General features: G+C 43.5%; 1 protein-coding gene across 2 annotated transcripts in view; it reads left to right on the forward strand.

The window, feature by feature from the left end:
* Nucleotides 1-22,846, forward strand: part of TGFA (transforming growth factor alpha) — a 104,738-nt gene that overhangs the window by 60,222 nt on the left and 21,670 nt on the right. The window lies entirely within an intron of this gene.

Raw genomic sequence — 22,846 nt, forward strand, 5'->3', positions numbered from 1 at the left:
GCAGCTCCTGCCCGTGCCTCCCATTCTGTGCACTCCACCAAAGGTCTCCATACCCCATCCTGTCTCCTGGGCTGGGAAAGATCATCTTGCTCTGTGTCCCTCGTGCCCTCTCAACTCCTAGAAAGGGCTGATTCAAGGCCAAGACCCCTAAGTGCATTTACTTGGATTCTTTGACCATCCTTTGGACCAGAGAGGTTTTAGGACTGGGCTGGACTTTCTCAGCTAGGCCCTCTCTGTGTAGAGTGGGTAGATTCTGTAGAACTGCTCCCCAAGACTGACCTAAAAGAAACAGACGTATGAACAGTGGCTCAAGTTCCATTTTCCTGCGTTGCTGCTCTCTAGTCAAGAGTCTACCGTGGCTCCCGCTGTCCAGTCACATCAGATCTAATCTGCCGCGCACCCCCCTGCCACCCATGCATCTGTACCTTTCCACATATGCTCAGCACTGGGGGACTGATTCCACATTTGCCGTGCCTTTCAAGATCCCATGTTCAAGCTCACCTTCTCCAACAAGCTTTCTCAGATTAAACTAGCTGCATTTAAACAATCATCCCTTTTTTTTTTTAATCATCCCTTTTTTTTTCTTTTTTTTTTTTTTTTGTGAGGAAAATCAGCCCTGAGCTAACGCTGAGGCCAATCCTCCTCTTTTTTTGCTGAGGAAGACTGGCCCTGGGCTAACATCCATGCACATCTTCCTCTACTTTATATGGGACGCCGCCACAGCACGGCTTGACAAGCGGTGTGTCGGTGCGTGCCCGGGATCCAAACCTGCGAACCCTGGGCCGCCGAAGTGGAGCACGCGCACTTAATCGCTGCGCCACCAGGCCGGCCCCTAAAGAATCATCCCTTTATTCTTTACTCCTTCAGCACCTAAGCATACCATTAATAATAGACATTATGTTTTAATTTCTTTGAGATTCCATCCTCCTCAAAGGGCTCTCCCATCCACCATTTCACTTTTGATAGAATCAGAATTTTAATATGAAAGGAACCTTGGGCTATATAGAGGAAACCCGTTTTACAAAGGAGTAAACTGAGACCCAGGTAAGGGAATGGCTTGGCCAAAGTCATCAAGAGTGGGTGTCTTAGCTACCACTAGGACCCAGGGTGTCAACTCAAAGTGTTTGGTGTTGTCATCCTTCCAGCCCTGGCACACCCTTGCAGCCTCGAGTGCATGCTATTGCAGCAGGCCAGCTTGGCTGGAGGCCTTTGCAGATCCTATCAGGGATAGTTAACACTAAGCCAAGGGCATTACACAGAAGTAATAAATACAGCAATGACTGTTGTCTGCAGGAGTTCCATGGAACTGTGCTGCAGGGTGCACAAAGGAGATTTGAATAAATGGAAAAGCATAGCATGTTTGTGACTAGGAAAACTTCACATTTAAATGGGCCAGGGGCCAGCCCCGTGGCGTAGCGGTTAAGTGCGCTTGCTCCACTGCTGGCGGCCCGGGTTTGGATCCCAGGCGCGCACCGACGCACTGCTTGTCAGGCCATGCTGTGGTGGTGTCCCACATAAAGTGGAGGAAGATGGGCACAGATGTTAGCTCAGGGCCAGACTTCCTCAGCAAAAAAAGAGGAGGATTGGCAGATGTTAGCTCAGGGCTGATCTTCCTCACAAAAAATAAATAAATAAATAAATAGGCCAGTGATCTCCAAAAGGTTGGGATACAGAGGAGAGAGCTGGTAAATTATTCTCAAGTTCATCTGGAAAAAATAAAGATGAGAATATCTAACCATTTTTTAAAAACAAGGGAGAATGACAAATTTGTACTACCTGATATTGAACCATATACAAGGTTGCAGTAAATAAAATAGTTTGGTACTGGTGCAGAAATAGACAGAATCTCAAAAGAACTAAATAGAAAGACCACAAAATAACTGCTTAGTGTATGATAAAGATAACATTTCAAATCAATAGAGAAATTATAAACTATTCAATAAAGGGTGTTGGGAAAATTGGCTGGCTACTTAGAAAATAATAAAGTACACACTAAACACTAAAATAAATTATACGTGGTTTAGAATCAAATGTAAACAATAAAATAGCAGAAGGAAATGTAGGTAAATATTTATATAATCTTAGGGGAAAAAAAGGCCTCTAATCATAACGCTGAGGTGACTTCTGCATAAACAAAGTGAAGACACAAATCACAAATCATCTACAATATATATATTTTAATGTATATATATAACAGGATACAGAGTTGTTATCATTATTTTAAAGAGTTCTTTAACTCTTTAAATAAAACACAAAAGAACATATCAGTAGAAAAATGCACAAAAGATATAAACAGCTAATTAACCAAAGTTGAAATACAAATGCTAATAATCATATGAAAAAACATTCGACATTGTAAGTAATCAAGAAAATGCAAATTAATGAGATTCCCATGTACCTCCATGAATTGGCAAAGAGGAAAATGAAAGATAATATCCAGTGTTGGGAAGGATATGAAGAAACATTTATCTCCCCCTTAGGGGAGTGTAAATTGTTACAAATGTCCTGGAATGCAGTTTGACAGTCTGTCTCAGAAGTCTTAGAAATGAGCATTCATTTGTCACACTAATTCTGCTCCCAGGAATATAATCATAAATGTGCATGAACAGAGATCTAGGTAGAAGAATATTCAGTTCTGTGTTATTTACAAGAGTGAGATATTGGGAAGCTATCACAATGTCCAACAAGAGGAGATTGGTTAAAGAAAATGTATCACTGGAAAACTTCAACCACTGAAGATTACCTTGTACTATAATACTTACTGAGTTGGGGAAATGTTCACTATGGTATCTCTTGATTCCCTGTTGGGGAATGAGTGGGGGCACAGAATAAAGACAAAAGTTATAGTCCAAAGTACTAACAGGTTATCTATGAGTGATGGGCTTTCAGGTGACTTAGGTTTTATCTTTCTTTGTGCTTTTCTGTTCTTTCAAGTTTTATGCCTTAAAGATATGTTTCTTTTGCAATTTCAAAGTTATTAAAACAAGAAAAAAAAGATACGAGGTGCAGTTGTAAGAATCTGGGTGGGATTTACTGAGATGTTTTTGAGAGACTGCTTAGGTGCTTGCGGTTGGGGTCTGGTACCACCAGGAGGAGAGCACCCTAGAGGTACCCAGACAAGGACCCAAAGAGGTGAAATATCCTGCCCTTGTTTCCTGGGTCCTCCTTCCCATAAGGGCTGGTGTGGAATAGATCTGAATGTTCATTGTTTCACCATCTAGGTCTACAGAGGGCATTTTTACTTATATTGTCTGGAGGCAAAATATAGACTTTCTCCATTTTTAGGAAGATCTCATAGACAGGTACATGCAGAAAAGATCCATTCCAGTGGGCAGTAGAAAGCATTGACTTCCTGACCTGGGAAGCTAGGAAAAATACATTCAAGACACATGAATTAAGACAGTTACTCTGTGAGCTTTTGCCTTTCAAATCCATCACCTTGACACCTGGGAGAGTAGAAGATCCTAAGAGTTCTCAGTTCCAGGAGGAGGCAATATGGTCATGAATTGTGACTTCCTGATGAAGACACAGTGTTGAACCTAATGCAGCTAATTAGTAGGTATCTGGTTTTTCTTGACCATCCATCTGAGACATAATGGAGAATGGTCAACACAGATAGGCACCAAAATGGAGTTGTTGCCTATATAAAAATATGTAACTATGACCATGGCCTATAAAGATTCCAGCAAGAGATGGACTATAGCATGTAAAGACAGGGAAGTAAGTATATGTCTGTGAAAAGAGCCAACCAGCTCATCAGTATGTCCTTAAACAGAAATATGGGGGAGAAAAAGATGAAGACCTAAATAAAACTGTAAAGCTAGATGCTGTAGAGAGGGTGGCAGGTCGTAGTTTGAAAACTAAGCTGCACTCAGCCCTTTGAATTGATTCTCAGTTCTCAGTTACAATATTGAATTTATTTTTAAATTTCATAAAATAATAAAGGAGGCCATAAAGTTATGTTTATCAATTTAGGAAGGGAGAGCTTGAGTTAAGAAAGAACAGCAATGATGCAGAACACAGCATTACTATAAACAATAGTTAAGACCTTGGGTAACTATAGATTTAGAGCTCACTTTGGGGACAGTGAATAGATGAAACTTGACATTTTAATCCAGTTCATGCCTTGTGGGCTTGTTAGGGAAATGTTTTTGAAAAACTGAAATAAATGAATGACTCCAGTGAGTTGAATAGGTGATTCCAAGAGGCTGTGGGTATTAGAGACTTGCTGGGAAAGAACATCATTGGAATAAGTCATTGGAAGGATATACCTTGTTCTGGAGTACATCAACTAGAGTTCTTTGGTTACAGCAATCAATTCTGGCTAACTTAAACAAAAGCAACCTTGTTGGGAGGCTGTAGGCAGCCCAAAAAATCAACAAGAAAGCTGGAGAATCGTACTTGGAAATGAACAGTAACCAGTGTGACTCCAGGGAGCCACGAATTGGGAATTACAGAACCCATCTCAGAACAGGAACTGTGCTCAACATGCCACAATTGTAATGCATGAATTCCACCCATATTATCTCTTTGTCTTCCCAAGATGGGAATTCTAAGGAGAGAGGATATAAGGGAGGGTAGGGCGTGTGATTGTGGCTGTAAACCACTGTAAACCCATGGTAGAAACAGTAGTTCCCCAAAAGGAAATCTGAGTGCTGTTAGGAAGTAGAGAAATGTTTGCCAGGCAGCCCAAATTGTTGAGCACAAGCTCGACAAAGACATGGATGTTTGATTCAAGATAAAAAGGAGGGAATATCAAAAGTAATATCATCATGGATCAAGTCTATGGACAGGCGGTTATCCAAGTAATTAATACTATCTGGATCCTGATTACAAAGTAGTCATAAGGATAGAATGTGATTTGACAGCAAACTCTTGATTGGTACATTTTCTGGAAATCTCAGCATGCCACAAATTGAACACCTGAAAAATTCTTTACATACCTGTTGGTAGTGCTGTTACTCAGAAGGTAGAGAAAACAACAGGGACACCTGCCTCTTTGAATGCAGTCTTGACCAGAAAGGATAACAGGTTGGTATCTGTACGTGTCATTTTAAAGTTTGTAACAGTGAAAGAAGGAAACATTAGGCATAGTTCAACTTCAAGAAAGCAAAGTCTACAAAAATTCAGAGAAAACCACATGTGATCCCCTGAATAGTCCAAGAAGGAATGTGGCCTGGGAGGTTGGGAGGTTCATAGTGGTTCCAAGTTTATAGTCAGAGAGTGTGTGAGAAAGACAAGGAAGGCACATTTAAAGAAGCCCCAAGTGCCTCTGCAGAGGGAGTTTTTGGGTGTACCATTTAATAAGCTGTGCAGAGAAGATCAAAGAAAGACACGTTCCAAGAGGTATGACAAAGAACGGTACTGAATGGCAGTTTGTTGAGTGAACAACCGTGTTGGTGTCTCCTGGGTGGCAGGTGTTTATGAGAATGTCAGGAAAACCAAAGGATTGAAGAAAATGAGAATTGCCCACGTGGCTTCTGGCCACACACAAAAAGGGCTTTTTATAGCTATATTTGGGAACAGACAGGTAAAAAAGGAAGGAATGAGTCCATTCTTTGGGGCAAGTAGAATAAGGTTAGTGCAGAACCAGGAAAAAGACTACCACTGACTATAATCTTGTTTTCATGTTTTCTGTCAAGGAGAAGGATCTTCAAACTAGACAAGATAAAACAAACATAGTAAATAAGAAATAGAAGGGTAAGTGAGGATCCTAGTAAAAGTCTACTTAATGCTGTAAATGGGTTTATTTTCACAGGTGCAGATGAATTACACCTCAGTATACTGAGGAAACTTGTAGTAAAAATCGTTGGATCCCTGTTGGTAATTTTTAAGAAATAGTAGCAAATGTAAAAATTGCTCAGAGGGTCGAAAAAGATGAACATGATTCTGGCTTTAAATGAGTAAAAACACCTGAAGATTCTTTAGACTGTAGATAATAAAACTTGATGCTACTCCAGGAAAACTCTAGACCAAATTATTACAGCAGATAGAAAATGAATACTTGGGCCCCTGAATGAATCCACCAAAAAAGAGTCACAACAGACCGATTTCTTTTTAGCATTATAGGACTGCTGAGGGAAATATGGCCAGGATAATGCTGTCAAGATAATACAGTTTGATTTCGGCAAGGCACATGACTAAATCAAAGTATTCAGTAGGACAGAACGGAGAAATGCGGGTTGCAAGGGTAGCTGGTCAGTGAGATGGAATAATGACAGTAACCTCAAATGCATAGTTCCCCAGGCGCACCCCACATGGGTTCACCTGTGAACTTTTGGAAAGGGCAGGAAGTTTTTAACCAGAGCATCCCCAGAAAATGTTCACTGATGTATTCATGTTGACCTGGGAGAGGACCTATAGGGTGTGCCAGCAGGATTTATCTTCCTTTCCTGCTGAGAATTTTAGGAGCAAATTGAAAAAAGACATATAAGGCAAATTTATCAAATTTAGAGGTGACACAAAGCCCAGAATGATAGCTGAAGTGTTGGATGATAAAGACTCAAAGGGGAAAAAAAAATGTTGAGCTAGAACCATGGGTGAAAGCCAACCAACCAGATTATATTGAACAGTGACACCTTTAACAGTATTTAGGTTAAGAATAAGGATTTAATTAGGAAGGATATGAAGCCAAGTTTGACAGCAGTTTATGTGGAGAAAAGCTAGACGCCTTAGCTGACCACAAGCTTATATAATCCAATAGCATTCTAGGACTGCTACAAAATTGATGGAAAATTAAGTTGTATTAGTGTAGAAAGCATGTCATGGGAGATGGTGTTCCTACTGCACTCTGTTCCCAGAGCCCAGAGGTTTAGAGTGTGGGCTCTGGGGTCACTCTACCTGTTTTTGGATTTCCCCTCCGCCTCTTCTAGTTCTATGCATTTGGGCAAGGCCCTAAACCTCTCTAAACTAGATTCCTCATCTGTAAAATGGGTAGAATAATAAAACTATGTCACAGGGTTTTTATAAGAATTAACTTAGACAGTACATGTAAAATTCTTAGCACAGAACCCAACACCTAGAGCATTTGGTAAATGTTTTTGTTGTTATCGTGGTTGTCATTGTTACTCTGTAGTGGACTATTTTTTGTGTGTGTGAGAGGAAGATTAGCCCTGAGCTAACATCTGCTGCCAGTCTTCTTCTTTTTGCTGAGGAAGATTGGCCCTGAGCTAACATCTGTGCCCATCTTCCTCCACTTTATGTGGGACGCCTGCCACAGCGTGGCTTGATAAGTTGTGCATATGTCCGTGCCCGGGATCCGAACCTTCGAACCCCGGGCCTCAGAAGTGGAGCGCGTGAACCTAACTACTATGCCACTGGGCCAGCCCCTGTAGTGGACTATTTTAAGAAGGGTACTAAAATAATGTCAGAATCTGTCCTGAGGTAAAAAGTTTACAGACTCTCACTTAAAGAGCTTTTATAGGAACTTGAAGCGTATATTAGCTATTTATTGCTATGTAACAAATTACCCCATAATTTAGCAGCTTAAATCAATAAACGTTTATTTCACATAGGTTCTGAGAGTCAGGGATTCAGAAGCAGCTTAGCTGGGAGGTTCTGGTTCAGAGTATCTTATAGAGATTCCTGTCAAGATGTCACCTGGGGCTGCACTGGCATCTAAAGGCTTGACTAGGGGTCGGATAATGGCTCACTCACATAACTTATGGCTGGAGGCCTCAGTTTCTTACCACATGGACCTCTCCATTGAGTGTCCTGATGAGCTAGCAACTAGCTTCCCCCAGCTGAACGATCCAGGAGAGAAGGAAAGCAAGGCAGAAGTTACAGTGACCCAGCCTCTGCAGTCACATACCATCTGTATTGTATCAGTCACAAAACCAACCCTGAGACAGTGTAGAAGGGGACTTCACAAGGCCATGGACACCAGGATACCAGGAGGTGGGGAACACTGGGAGCCATCTTGGAGGCTGGCTGCTACAGGGAGTTTATCACAACAAAGACTCAGAGATTTGATAGCTGACTGCAGACACATGAAAAGGCTGTTGTACAGAAGAGGGAAACTTACTCTGTATGGCTTCCAAAGACAGAATTCAAACCAGTAAGCAGAGAGATTTCAGGGAGGCATGTGTCATCTTGGTTTAAGGAAGAACCTCCCTGCAGTAGACTGCCCCATACAGAATGAGCTGCCCTGGGGGGTACTGAGCCCCCGTGTACTAGAAGAGTCAGGCACAGGCGGGGTGCTGCTCTCAGAGACACCGTATGGAGGGGCGCTGGGCTGGCTAGAAAGTTAGACTTGAGTACCTCCAACTCTGTGATATTTCATTTCTAGGTTAGGGAAGATTTTTGTGAAATGGGACCCTTTAGGGTTTCATTTCTATTATTTTACTTTTGAAGGAAAAGAAGTGTATCATCAAAATGTAAGATCTTTGTTTCTGAACCAGTATGGCTTGGAGAAACTATTAAGAGGTAAAATGACCATGGTGTTTCTAGAATCCCTTAACATTTCTCCTTTTTTTTTTTTTTTTGTGAGGAAGATCAGCCCTGTGCTAACATCTGCCAATCCTCCTCTTTTTTTGCTGAGGAAGACTGGCCCTGGGCTAACATCCGTGCCCATCTTCCTCCACTTTATATGGGACGCCGCCACAGAATGGCTTGCCAAGCGGTGCGTCAGTGCGCACCCGAGATCCGAACAGGCGAACCCTGGGCTGCCACAGTGGAGCGGCGCACTTAACCGCTTGCACCACCAGGCCGGCCCTCAACATTTCTCCTTTTAAGAACAAAGTTCTGACATGTTGGTTTATGCTTAGCCTGTGGGATTTGAACCAGGAATTCCCAACTGTTTACGAGGCAAAGCCTTTAGATCATGAAAGGGGCAGGAACATTGGCACTGAGTTTTCTCTTGGGAATCCCAGCAGACCTTGAAGAGAGGGATGAGGATGCAGCTCTAGGGGATGCTGGCCAGGTAAGGCTCAGACATCCACCAGGGGAAACCAGTCTACTCTTTGAGCACGCAAAAAGTACTTGCTGACACTTTGCTGGGGATTCCCATAGGGAGAACTGAGAATGCATTCGTATTTAAAATAGCCTCCTGGAGAAACTTGTTAAATGGTGGTGAGGGACTGTTACTTCGTTCATCCTGCATGCACATAATGTAGAAAATGTCTATGGGAAAACAAAGGGCTTCCAGGAAAATGAAGGGAGACTTGAGCATACCACTTTTACTCCTCCTTTGTCCCATCTGCCCTTGGACGCTCATTAAAATGAGTGATCCATGGAATATGAAACTATTTCTAAACTTCTATCAGTACAGTTATGTGCCACACAATGATGTTTTGATTAACGATGGACCACATATATGACAGTGGTCCCATAAGATTAGTACCATATAGCCTATATGTGTAGTAGGCTATACCATCAAAGTGTAAGTACACTCTATGATATTTACACAATGACAAAATCACCTAATGATGCATTTCTCAGATCGTATCTCCGTCATTGAGTGACATGACTGTACTAGAAACTCTGAAGAATTTCTGCCAGTGAATGTGCAGATGGGACCCATCCTGCCCCAATGCAGCCACAACCCCTCCAGAAGGTGAGGGGATTGTCATGAGTAGAATTACACCAGCAGCCCAACCTTGGAAGGCCAGGATATGAGGGTGACGGTGGGCCATGTGCCAATGGGTTGAGGAGGTCCATCTGGATCCTAGCAATGCCTCAAGAAAGGACACCAGTCAGGGCCGCACTGAGTGATGAACTCGGTCAGCTCTTACTCCTGGCTTGGCAAACAATGGGTGCCTGGCAAACAAGAGAATAAAAAATAAATAAACCTGGCCCAAAGATAAAACCCTCTGCTGTACTTGCTCTGTCTCCTGCTTCTACCAAACAGATTCCTCAGATATTTCAAGCAAGTATGTTTAAACTTTCCCTTTTCTATCTTTATCTGGGCCCAAAATGTTGGACAGGGCCACACAGTCTCTGATGGAACCTACCTTAACTCCCCATCGTACTCTACAAAGTAGATCTTTGTCTGTAAAGATGATGATGCAAGAAATTACTGGCCATGTGAAAAGATTCATTATCCAAGAAGAATGTTCTTACGGAATTTCAATGACTCTCTCTACTTCTAAGAAATGAGAGAAGATGGATAATTTGTAATTTGTCTTTAAGACTGAAGCTGACGTTGCATCTATGAAACCACAGCAGGGAGCTAAAGTGAAAAACAGATGCAAGGAGATGAAAAAATATGGCAACCAATTTTGAATTCACAGTGGACCAATGAGCAACAGATTGGGTATTACAGTAAATCAGTGAAATTAAAAAAAAAAAAAAAACCTGAGAAGTATCTCCCAAAACTCAGAAGGACACAAAGACAAAAATATTGAGGAAAAAAAATAATATGGAGAATAAAGAAGTCTGGAAAACAGAAGTAAATGATCCAATATACAGATGATAATAATTCCAAAAGAAGAAAAGAAAGCAAACTAAGGTTGACATAATCGTCAAAGAAATAATTAAAGAGAGCTTTCTTAAACCGAAAAAGACTTGTCTTTAAGACTAAAGGCATTAACTTTCATTGTCACTTGACAAGTTTTCATTACAAACAAAAAGTCTTATAAGCATCCAGGTGAAAATCAAAACATTACTAAACGAATATGGTCAAGATAGCTTCAGGCTTCTCATCTGCTACAAGCCAGAAGTCAGTGACAGGAGACCGATAGGGTCTACAGATTGTGACCCAAGTTGTCATTCATATGCAAAGCCATGACTGTGGATGAGAACACAGGAAGATGTTATCAGGCACATAATATTTCATTATGTAGACAAACTGCTCATATGTCCTTCCGGGAAAAAATGTTCAAAGATGCTCTTCAGCTAGATAACAGCTGTATCAAGATAAAAAGCCCCCAAATGGAGAAGAAGTGGTATAGGAAAACCAGTGATAATGTGGGTCTAAGTAACTGTTGTCAATTTAGTTATACTAGTACAGATGTCAAAATTAATTATTAAAGTAGAAGTTACATATAAAAAGAATAGGGATATGAAATCAGATTATAGTAACTGGTAACCGGAAACAAGAAGGAGGAGGAAGTAAGAGTGCTCAATTTCTTATCTAATGGAACATGGTCGATTTCATTTTTAACATTGATAATTAGAGAAAATAAGTTAAATTTTTTAAAAATTTAAAGATAACCATCAATAGATTAAAAAGAAAGTACATATATTCTAAATTAGTACAAGGGAAAAGAGGTCAAAGAAACATTGTCCCTTCTGCAAAGGACAAAAAAATGAAAATGACTAGAAATAAGCATTTGCAAAATGTTCTGTAATAAAAGTTGTTTTATATGGAACACACTAGGAAAACTAAAGGATAGATGAAAAGCCCCCATTGATAATGAGATATTTTCAAGACATTCTGGGTCAGGTGGTCATGTATGTTTTTTTCCATTGGTATTAAGATTTTACAACTGGTAAGATACAAGATACCGCAATTTGGAGAAATTGTAGGGCACTCGCCTTCTGCCTCAGGAAGACTGGACTTGTAGTCACGATGCTATCTAGCCTTGGTGATTTTTGTTTACAGGGTTTTGATATCCCAGTAAATTCACATCAGCTGTGTCATTTCAATCAAAACCGCTGGGCCCGGCCTGCTGTCGATTGTGGCAGCACAGCTTTGTATTTTGTTTTGTGCTCAGACTTACAGTTGAAGAAGCAGCCTTTGCTCCATCAATACGTTGCTCAGTTACAAATGCTGATCTCATAAACAATCAGAGCAAGGACAGGTCATTCCTGGCCCCCAAAAGACTATTACCACCCCTGCAGAAGTTTGTGAGGGTTACCCCAACCCCTCTGGGCTGGAGAATGGACAGGACATACCTTAAGCTGAGGAGCAAGGGTTTCAAAGTGGAGGCTTCCAATCAGGGCCAGATTGACTTCAAATTCTAAGTGTAAGACATGCAGGTGTTTGGGTAAGTTTCGCAGAAGCAAGCTGGGTGAAGGGGAGAAATTTACATGATTTATTATGAGGATTTCTCCCTCATCAGAAATTCACTAACCCCTAAACACTGCTCAGACTTCAGGCTTGCATTAGAATAACACTCTGCCGTAAGAGATAAGCCCTGAATGCTATTTATTTCCTGCTAATGTCAAAGTCTGTGCAGGCATAACTGGCCTTGCAGTCTTATTTCCATGTGGTTATTCAAGGACCCAGGCTCTTTCCATCTTGTGGCTCCTCCCTCTTCCATGCTCTTAGAGGAGTATTCTGCATTTAGCCAGCAGCTAGGGAAAGAAGAAGGGAGATCTCTAGGGGCTGGCCCAGTGGCATAGTGGTTAAGTTCCCACTCTCCACTTCGGCGGCCCGGGGTTCGCAGGTTCAGATCCCCGGTGCAGACCTATACACTGCTCATCAAGCCATGCTGTGGCAGCATCCCATATACAAAAATAGAGGAAGATAGGCACAGACATTAGCTCAGGGATGATCTTCCTCAGTAAGAAGAGGATTTGCAAGGATGTTAGCTCAGAGCCAGTCTTCCTCACAAAAAAAAAAAAATTTAAAAAGAGAGATCTCGCTGGGGAGGTTTTTATGGATCTACCCTGGGAGTGGCACACATCACTTCTGCTCACATCCATTGGCCATAACCTGGTCACACAGTCACACCTATCTCCAAGGGAGGCTGGGACATGTAGTCTATATGCCCAGGAAAGGAAAGGAACAAGGGTTTAGGGGAACTCACGGAAGTCTCTGCCCCAGACTTTTTCCTTCTTCTCATTCCCTGCCTCCTTCATAGACTTGTTTCCCTGCTGTCCTCAATTAAAAAAAAAATGACATGAGTGTAGTGGTTGGAAATGGAGTGGATCACATAGGCCCTCCTCTTTCTGGGTTGTGTTGTTCTTTATAGTGGGAGCCTGTGAGGTTTCTGTGCCTAGAGACCTAGCCTGAGGTCAACTCGTACTAAACATCTTTCATCTAAGCATCCCCTGTCTTCTCTAAATATTTATTTTGTGTCTCCCTCCTCCTTTTCCCCTTTTAATGATAAAACACAAGACAGTAACATGATTTTTCTCATGCAGATTCAAATTTAGGTTCGTAAAGGCCAGGCTTCTATAGAACTATAGTTCTATCTGTGAGTAAAACAATAAAAAATAAAAATCGTTTAAACTTTAATTATGTTTATAATGGTGTGTGGTTTTAATTTTAGATCATGTTTCTTTTCAAACTCTAAAATGTTCATTTTATAAAATTTGGAAAATTATAAAAGAGAAAATGATCACTCATAAACCCACCACTCTCTTAACATCTCGACATCTTTCCTCTGGAATATAATCTTGATTGAAGGGTTTTCATCTAACGGCAACCAAAAATCATCAATATAAAACTCAGATGGGAAAAGAAGGGTTACAGTTTTGTCATGGGACAAAGTCCCAGCCACCAGTTCACATCTATGATTTTAACATTGTTGGGCTTTGCCTTAAATTTGCCTCTGGATACCTCCGTTTCCACATTTAAAATGAGGAGTATCTTTCATCCATCCAGACTGCATCTGCAGACTGTAAATGAAAAAGCTCTGAGGGTGGAGAATGTTCTAAAAAACAATTGTCCCAGTAGTACTCAGTGTGGAGGGTTTGAGGGATTATAGTTCAAAGACTCAACAAGAGGAAGCATTTTTTCCCCAAGGTAAATTGAGGGTTTCCTGCCAACCACTTGACCTAACAATTTCGATATTAATAAAAAGGAGACCAGAGACACACACAGACTGCAAAGCCAGGTAGCCTTGGGCTCCAACGGGGCTGTTCCTCTAACAAAGTGGAAACAGAATTCCCTGTCCAGCAGAACTCGGCTCTGGTTCCCAGAGCCGTTCACATTCTGGTTCAAAGCTGGCTGATGAAAGCCAAACATAGATATCCTTGTTTACTTTGTAAATGGAAATTTGAAGTGAAGTATTTTCAAAATGCTGGTTGACACCCAAGAGGATGTAATTAGAATAAGGGGCTTTCTGGTTTAAAGATATGAAAGAAAGAAAGAAATGATCTGTCTCTTTGAAATCAAATTATTAAATAGTAAAAGAGAGAGGGGAGGTTTGGCTTTCGGTCTTCAAAGCAAAATCATGACCTACAATTTTCTTAATTGGTTTTTTGCTTAAAATTACTAAGGCCAATGTAGGGATAGAAGGAGTAACCTGGGGGCTGGAGAAGGGGTCCGGAGGAGGAAGAGGATCTCAGTGGGGAGGGAATGACCTATGTCTGCTGCATTTCCCTTCTATTTCCATCTCGTTTTACTCTATAATGGATCTAGAATGCAGTTTGGGGGCTGCTTGGGGCATGTCACACGTGCCTCTCCCTTCCTCATGCCTTTTAGGGGAGGAGGTGGTTACCAGGAACTGGAACAGATAAGAGGCCAGATTAAATATGTGTGTGCAGACTCTGGTTTTAGCCCATACTTCACATGATTTCACTGAGATTTTATTTTAGATTCCTAAAGCCTCTTTGCTAATTAAAGCCATTTTGCCTGGGGACTTTTAGCTCTTTTCATTTTAAAATAGCCCTGAGAATTTCATGGTAATTCCTGATTTGTTTACTCTTCAAATGAAAGAGTTGTCTCAGCCGTGGAAATTGCGCATAAGTATTTCTTAACTCTCAACTCATTCTCTCTCTCTCTGCGCACACACACTTAGGTTCCCCCAGCATCTCGTGTAAAGCAGGAAAAGCAATTCAAGAGTCCGTTTCAGCCCTGCTCTGAGCCAGAGCTCCCAGTCTCTTGGACATGAGCACATGTAGCCGTGAAGTTGGGGCTCTTGTGGGGTGTACTTCGTGGGGCAGCTTAGTACCATGCTGTGAACCAGCCCTCACCCTTCTTCTAGCTACTCCTCAATTAACCATCATCCGTGGATATATAGAAATCTCTTTTGCATCTATTTATATTTTTCAGCCACTGCTCCCTTGTGAGAATAATAAGTTCCATATGCATAGTTCCCCACTCCTCCCCCAAATAAAGTAATACTTCCTCTTGTTTCTCCCAAAAGTGCCCCGTTCTGATTACTAGAAACTGCTAAACAAGTTAAGTGTTCCCCTTCCTCAGTGCCACATGATTTGTAGATTTTGATTATGAGCCTTCCTAGCATTTGTCTTCCTGGACTTGAATCGTGTCCTAATTTTCTACAGCTCTTTATTTTAAAATCAGAGAGAACTGAGATAAAATTCCAATCTAGTACTTTCTGGCCACGTGTCCATTGGCAAGGTTATCTCAGCTTTAGTTTCATTTTCTTATCTGAAAAAGAGAGACTAGTAATGCTCCCCACATAGAGTGGTTTGAGGTTTAATGAGATAATACGGTATCCGTGCGCTTAAGGGTGGGGGGCAGTGGGTAAGGTCTAAAGCCAGTTTAAGTCAGGGAAATGTGAAGGTCAGACAGAGTCAAAATTAGCCAGTGTTGGAAAAGACTGCTGAAGACTTAGTAAATCTGTGTTCAGGGATCGTGCTATAGGAAAAATATGTATCTTTTAAGTATAGGAGTTATTCTTAGAAAATCGAGAATCTTGGGGTGGCGGATGATAGAGACAAAAATTGCTCTGCCATCCCACCCACCTCATCAAGTGAAATGGCAGGAGGAATGGAAGCACTCCTTAAACTCACTTTCCTCTCTTTTATTGCTTAACTAAAATGAATGCCCCTTTTCTCTTAAATATGGTACTGTGAAGCTAAACTCAGCTTCTAAATTGTTTTACAGCTATTATTTTTTAAGTTTTCACTGTTCTTGGGTTTAATAGTGAATGAGTTGCATGATTATATTTACCTAATCCCACCACCACACATAAAATCCCCGAAACAGCAAAATTGAGTTCCCCTCATTGCTCAGTAGCCCTTGAGAATAAGATGAATTTCCTGCTCCTGCTATAAACGTGACTGGGATTACTTTTCTGTACTCTGCTGACTTCCCCTGCTCATTTGAAAACTGCCCCCTTGTCTTCCGCCCACTCACACAGTCTCAGGAAATGCCCTTATTGAGTATCTTCCTTGACGGGCATTCCTCTCTGTGGTCAAGGTCAGGAACATTGCCACACACAGTACTCACCATTCTCCTCCTCTTCAGGATCATTTATAAAACTTCTGGTGCTCTTCTTCTCACCCCCCAAATGCCCAGGGAACCAGGGCCCCTGCTCACCAGTCTCTTTCTGGAGAGGTGCCTGTGTTCTATACCATCGATTTCTCTAAGCCCTGGCTTAGGACTTCTGCTCACCCCAGGTGTAAGCCTCTATACCAGCCTTTCCTTCATACGCTGGCTGACTTTGCAGATTCGTACATTGCCTCACGTGACCTTGGAGTTCCATCCCTGCAAAATGGGGCCACTGGTGGCCTGAAGCGAGCCTCCTCCGTCCCAGAACTGAGCCCAGAACCACATGTGACTCTAGCCTGGCCCTGGTGTAGAATAGAGGCCGTGGCACCTGGGAGCATCAGAGTGCAGATCTCAGATGTGTGCTCTCCCCTAGCTTCACTGGGGGCTGCCGGGCGACTCCCATCTTCATTAAATTAATCTCCTGCCTTTTCTACTAGACATTCCAGAAGCATTAGTTTGCTTTGCCATTGTAGTGTCTGAAGAGAAAGTATTTAGTCCCAGGTCAAAAACTTTGGCTGAAAGTTCCTACTGAAAAGCTAGGCCTCGTTATTAAATTGTCAGAAAGTTAGCCATGACATTTGAGGAAGTAATGAAATGGCTATAAACGGTGTAAGCTTTGCAACAGGCGATCGTGTTCGCAACTTCTGACACCTGGAGAAGAGAGCGAGGAGCCATGGCCTCAGCAGGCTCCCGCCGACCAGCCCAGCAGAAAGTCCAATTAGAGCTGCTTTTAAAGGCGGGTGATTGTACTTGGTGGTGTGGATGCCGCTCCCCGGGGATCAGGGCTGTCGGAAGGAGCTGTCCAGATGGCTGCCTCCCAGGCCCTTCTGAACTGGAGAGACCTCTCCTGTGGATTGAATCTGTGGTTTCCATGCCCCTTGATTGCTATTCCAGACCCTCTTCCTGTGAGTCGGGCTGGGCTCCAGGCCCTATTAGTGGGTCTGTGGTCTCTGGTCAAAGCTTTCACAGCTTCCCCGGAGAACAGTGGTGTCTGCAAGATGTGCATTTGGTTAACATGTTGAAGAGGCCTCTCGTAAATTTCAGAGCAGCAGGGACTGAGTGGCTTTGAAACTGGCTGCGGATGGGCTCTGTATGAGGTCTGTTTCGAAAACCAGAACATTTGATTTTCCAATCAGCCCGGGTGCTAATTAGACTGGGTGCCTGGAGGAGGAGTCAGGGTCCACAGCCCTGGGGAGTGAGGCCAGCCCTGTCCTCCCTCGCTTGGACATCCCCAGGGCCTGCCTTAGAATGTCCTTGTCGGCCTTCACTGTCTTCCTTTTCTAAGTGAGTTTCTTTTTTCATTTTAATTCTCTAGGCCTTTCCTTCCTTCACTTGATATTTCCTTGAGTTTTCAGAAAGAAGAGAAAGAAAAAATAAAGAGGGAGAGAGAGTAGAGAAAGTAGGGAGGAAGAGAAGAGAAGAGAATGGGGGAGGGAAAAAGAGGCTGAGAGACTTATTCTCTGGGAAGATGCTGGGAATTTGGGGGTTTCTTTGTAAAGCTCCTTTTTATAAACTAGAGGCAGTTTTACCCCCAGCAAGGAGCTGGTACTGTCAGTTACAGGGCAAATCCTCCACCTGTGGTGACCTCTGCTCTGCTGGAGTCGTGGGATGACATAAGGATAGCGCCTGGCACACAGCGCACACTCAGAAAGGGGTAACTCCGCTTCCCCCTGCCCCAGCTTCCCCTGAGCCTCTTTCCTCTTGACCCTCGGTGGGTCAATAGGAACAGTCGTGTCTGCCTGGACTGACCATGCTGTGGTGTTGGGGGCTTTCTTTGCTGACTCTGGTGGTATCTGAGGCAAACACTTTTAAAAACCCCAAAACAAGAGCAGTTACTCCCCCTCTCGTTGGGCATGCCTTGCACTTTGCACAGGGCTTTTAGGTGCATTAGCTCACGAGGCTGCACAGGTCCTCTAGGGGTGAACGAGCCCCATGCCTCCCCTCGTTCTACAGCTGGCTCACCCTGAGGGTGCACAGTCAGAGCAGAGGGCCAGAATGTGGCTCACCTTTGGGACTGTCGTTGGTCCTCTCCTCCATGTCCACTTCTCAAGTGCAAATCACATCCCTCAAAGCTGCCAAACGTGCCATTGGAAACAGGACCCATCCCTCACGTTATACACATTGAACTTCTCTGCACCCCTGCGCAGAGTCTTGAACTAAATGCTTGCTTTTAAGAAGTTACTATATCGGGGGGAGAAAAACGCATGTAACAGAATAGAAACAGTAGGCTTACGTGAGCGTGTGTGTGTGCGCACAGTGCGTACTTACGTAGTTCTAAGTGCTGGATTAAAGATGGGTTTTATTCTCTAAGATGTTTTTTACTCTACATTGGCATTTTCAAAAGGTTTCTACAGTGCTGTATCATGTTTTGTAGTTAGGAAAAAGGTTTTTTTTTTTAATATAATTTTATTTATTTGTTTATTTTTCCCCCAAAGCCCCAGTAGATAGTTGTGTGTCATAGCTGCACATCCTTCTAGTTGCTGTATGTGGGACGCGGCCTCAGCATGGCCGGAGAGGCGGTGCGTCAGTGCGCGCCAGGGATCCGAACCCAGGCCGCCAGCAGCGGAGCGCACACACTTAACCACTAAGCCACGGGGCCGGCCCAGGAAAAAGGTTTTAAAAATAATCCGTCTTGGGGCCAGCCCGGTGGCACAGTGGTTAAGTGCGTGCGCTCTGCTTCGGCCGCCCAGGATTCACAGGTTCGGATCCAGGCTGTGCACCGATGCACCGCCTGTCAAGCCATGCTGTGGTGGCATCCCATATAAAGTAGAGGAAGATAGGCATGGGTGTTAGCCCAGGGCCAATCTTCCTCAGCAAAAAAGAGGAGGATTGGCATCGGATGTTAGCTCAGGGCTGATCTTCCTCACAAACAAAATAAAATAAAAAAAATAACCCGTCTTCTAGTGATCATGACAGTTGACTAACACAGCTCCCAAAGTCCCCTCAGTGCCTTGGGTGGAGTGACACAGGTGGGATTGTGGAGGGCTAGGAGCCCATGTGCTCAGCATCAGACTTCCCATTCTCGCGCTGGTCTCTGACTGCAGAGAGCAAAACCAGCACTCCTTAGCTGCTGTCATGTGACTGCAGCATGGTGTTTCCTCATCGCCTGGGCTCTTTGGCTTCTTATTGAGCTGTGGGAAGTGAAGGACAGAGACAGTTTACATGGGTGACGCTTCTGCCTTGTCTTCGAGAGATCGGAGGATGTTGTCCACTATAACACCTGAAGTGCCCTTTGAAAGCACCACAGAAGAGAAGTTGCTCTCTGACCACAGACTCGCACACATGCAGACTGGGTGCATTTCTATCTAATGAACTGTGTGCATCTTTGCTTGGGCTGCTAGGAGGCACAGAGCTAGATTTGCCTGCCGCTCAGCTTCAGCACGTGCACCTGGCTTTCCGATGTGTGTCTTGGTATGTTAACCTGATACCTGACTTATTTGCCGTTTCGACCTCTACCCTTGTTTTCCTTTGTCCTGATCTCCTTCCCTTTCTCACTGCCTGTCTCTGTCTCTGTTTCTTCCTCTCTCTCCCCACATCCTCCCTCTCTCCCCTCCCTTCCCTTCTCTGCCTATATCTCTCCACCTCTCTATCTCTGTCTCTCCCTCTGTGCGCGTCTCTGTCTCTCTGTCTCCCTCTCTCCTTCCTTCCCTCTTTCCCTTCCTGTCTGTGTGTATGTATGTCTCCTTTCTCTCCCGCCCCCTCCTCTCTCTCTCTCCCCCTCCTCTCTCTCTCTCTCTCTCTCTCTCTCACACACACATGCAGGCACACACACACATGCAGACACACACACACACACTTTTCTCATTTGCATCCCCTTTTTATGGTACCTATTTTTATAAAGCCTCCTCAAGTCATTTATCAGAAGTGGCAAAATATCCGTAAACACAGGTTACATGAGACCATGGCATCAAGTCTGCTCCTCACCCCTCAGTTGTGGAGAGTAGTGTTCTTCCCACAAGACAGATCCGGAGTTTTTCTCTAGGTGTTTTTCTGTTGACCAGACACTTGACCACAAAGAACCTCAGTGGATTTAAGGCTTTAGTATCACACAGGAGCTGGAAGGCTGGAAGATGATCAACTCCAAAAAGATCCCCTCAGGGCCCTGTCATTCCACGTTTCTGAGAGGCCTTTTGTCTCTGTCCTTTGTTTTCTGTGTCTCAAACCTCAGTGTGCATCAGAATCCCCTGCAGGGCAAACGGTACTGTACGTCAATTCTCCCTCAATAAACCTGACTTTTAAAAAATCACCTAGAGAGCTTGTCACACAGATTCCTGAGCCCCACCCCAAAGATCCTAATTCGGTATGTTTAGGGTGGGGCCCATGAGCTCGGCTTTCCAGCAAGCTCCTGGGGCTGTGAAGCTGCTGGTCCAAAGACCACACTTTGAGGAGCCGGGCTCTCGCCCTGACAAGGGACTCCCTCTAGCCGCTTGGAGGTGGTTGTCTAAATGGCCTTTTGTGGAGCTTATCAAAAGCCTTTTTCAATGTCTAAATCAAATTAGATCCACTAGTCTGCAGCCCCTTCATCTCTCCATATTTACCGCTTGACAACTTGAGTGAGCGCAGAGAAGCCAGTTATGTGAACTGCAGCAGACCCTTCCAGTCTCGACTTAACACACCAGTGTCCACTGTCAGTGAGTGACCGAGCTGTTCATCAACCACCCAGGCCTGGGACTCACAGGTGACTGGCGTCAGCCAAAGCAGTTGGACCCCATGTCCTGGGGGCTGCTGCTGGACAGGCCCATGCTGCAGCCAGGAGCAAGGCTGGCTGGCAGCCCTGGGTCGACATCTGCACCTGGCTTTGGGCTTCTCTGCTTATCCTCGCTTGTGAAAGTAGTTATAATTAGGGGCTGTAGGGGGACCTGGACTTTTAGTCCATATACTACCCTGAATATACGGAGGGAGGAGGAGATTACGTACTATAGTGGTCCTATCACATGTTGGGATTCGGTAGCATCTTGGGTTTGTCAGTGTTGAGTTGACGACAGCACTTAACAAGCTTTGCCTCATTTGGCCTCAGAGCCACCCGTGAAGCGGGTGGACTCCCCATCTTATAGAGGTGGAAGAAGGCTAAGAAAGCTCAAGGACTTCATCCATGTGGCAGAGGCAGGATTCAAACCCAAGTCTCTGCCTCCAGAGCCCGTGTTCATAACCACCAAGTGCTCTCTCACCTTCCACAGCAAGGATTCTGTTGTATTTTTAGCCTTTGCTTTTTCCACTGGAATTATGAGATTTCCAAAATTAGGACGCTTCTAGAAGCAATTCCTGAATAGAGAGACAGCAGTGTGAGTTTAATATTTAGTGGTGGTCTAAAACCCCATAATATGAAATGGTCTGCTTTTTCTCAAAGAGCAAGAGCTCCAAGGACATATTTTTTCCCAAAAACAAGTGGGAGAGACCCACTGCCCAAACACCCAAAACACAAACATAAGAGGACCTTTTGAAAGCAGCAATGGAAACTACATGTGTCATGCCATCTTGAAATAGGTACCTACTGTGTCTTGAGTGTTATTTGGACAAGACAAGGCTATTGGAATCTAAAAAAATAAATCCTGGTGATGCCTTTTGTGCTCATCAGCAGGTCTGTTCACATGTTGTTCCCTACAGTGCTCCTGGCTGGCTATTTTTATTCCCATCTGAAAGGCAAGGAAGGAAAACCCTGAGAGGTTTGGTGACACCCGAGCTCTTCAGAGTTACGGGTGCCAGCCTGTGAGTAAGACCCGTCTCTGCCCCCGACTCTGCTGCCTTCCTCTCCCAGTCACAGCTGTCCCAGTACTGCCTGTGCTGCTCCCAGAGGGACTTCGGTGCCTGAAGTTGTCTTCATGGCGTGATCACTCCTCATCCCACCACCCCAGACAAGCCCTGCTACCATTTTCATGTGTGTCCTTCCCAGACTTCTTCATATCTACATTTCTAAGTAGAATCATACTATATAGACCATATTGGAAACGCGCCTATTTCACTTAGAATAGTAATATGTCATAAATATCTTTTTGCATCATTAACTGGTCTTCCTCAGCATAAGTTTAATGGTTATACTGCCATGCATCACTTGTGATGGATACATTCCGAGAAATGTGTCTTTGGACAATTTCACTGTTGTGTGTACATCATAGAGTGTACTGAAGGGGAACAAAATTTGCCACCTGAAAATGTGTCTCTTTAACATGAGGATTATTTTAGGCTGATTATTTTTAAGAAACAAAAGACTCAGAAAGCTTTTCTTGTTACCTTCTCCTTAACTGCCTAAAAGAATTCAGATTAAAAAAGCTGTCTCAGGAAGCAAGCTATCACCGTAGCATAACATGAACTAGGTGGAGGAACCTAGAAAAGCCTGTTTGTTGGGCTCCCCTCTGTGTTCTTCTGTTTCTGTGTGGCCAAACAAACACTTGTTTTCCAAATGTTTACTCCTTTTCACCCACCTGTGAATTACTTTTACCTTCCTTCCTTTTGAAGTCCCTGACTCTCCCCATCCCCAAATTCTTCTTTTGTCTTTAGCTGAGGATGGTATTTAAGGCGAGGGCTTCCCCGCCATTTTGGCAAGTTACTCTGTTTTCCTGGGTTTCTCCCATGTATACATGTTACTAAACTTTTGTTTGTTTTTCTCCTGTTAATCTATCTCATGTCAATTTAATTCTTAGATCAGCCAGAAGAACCTAGAAGCATAGAGGAGAATTTCTTCCTCCGCTACAGTACTTACACAAACCTAGCTGGTAAAACCCACTACACACCTAGGCTAGGTGGTACTAATCTTATAAGACCACTGTCATATGTGCTGTC

The sequence above is a fragment of the Diceros bicornis genome, chromosome 12 (genome assembly GCF_020826845.1).
Source record: "Diceros bicornis minor isolate mBicDic1 chromosome 12, mDicBic1.mat.cur, whole genome shotgun sequence".
NCBI classification, from domain to species: domain Eukaryota; kingdom Metazoa; phylum Chordata; class Mammalia; order Perissodactyla; family Rhinocerotidae; genus Diceros; species Diceros bicornis.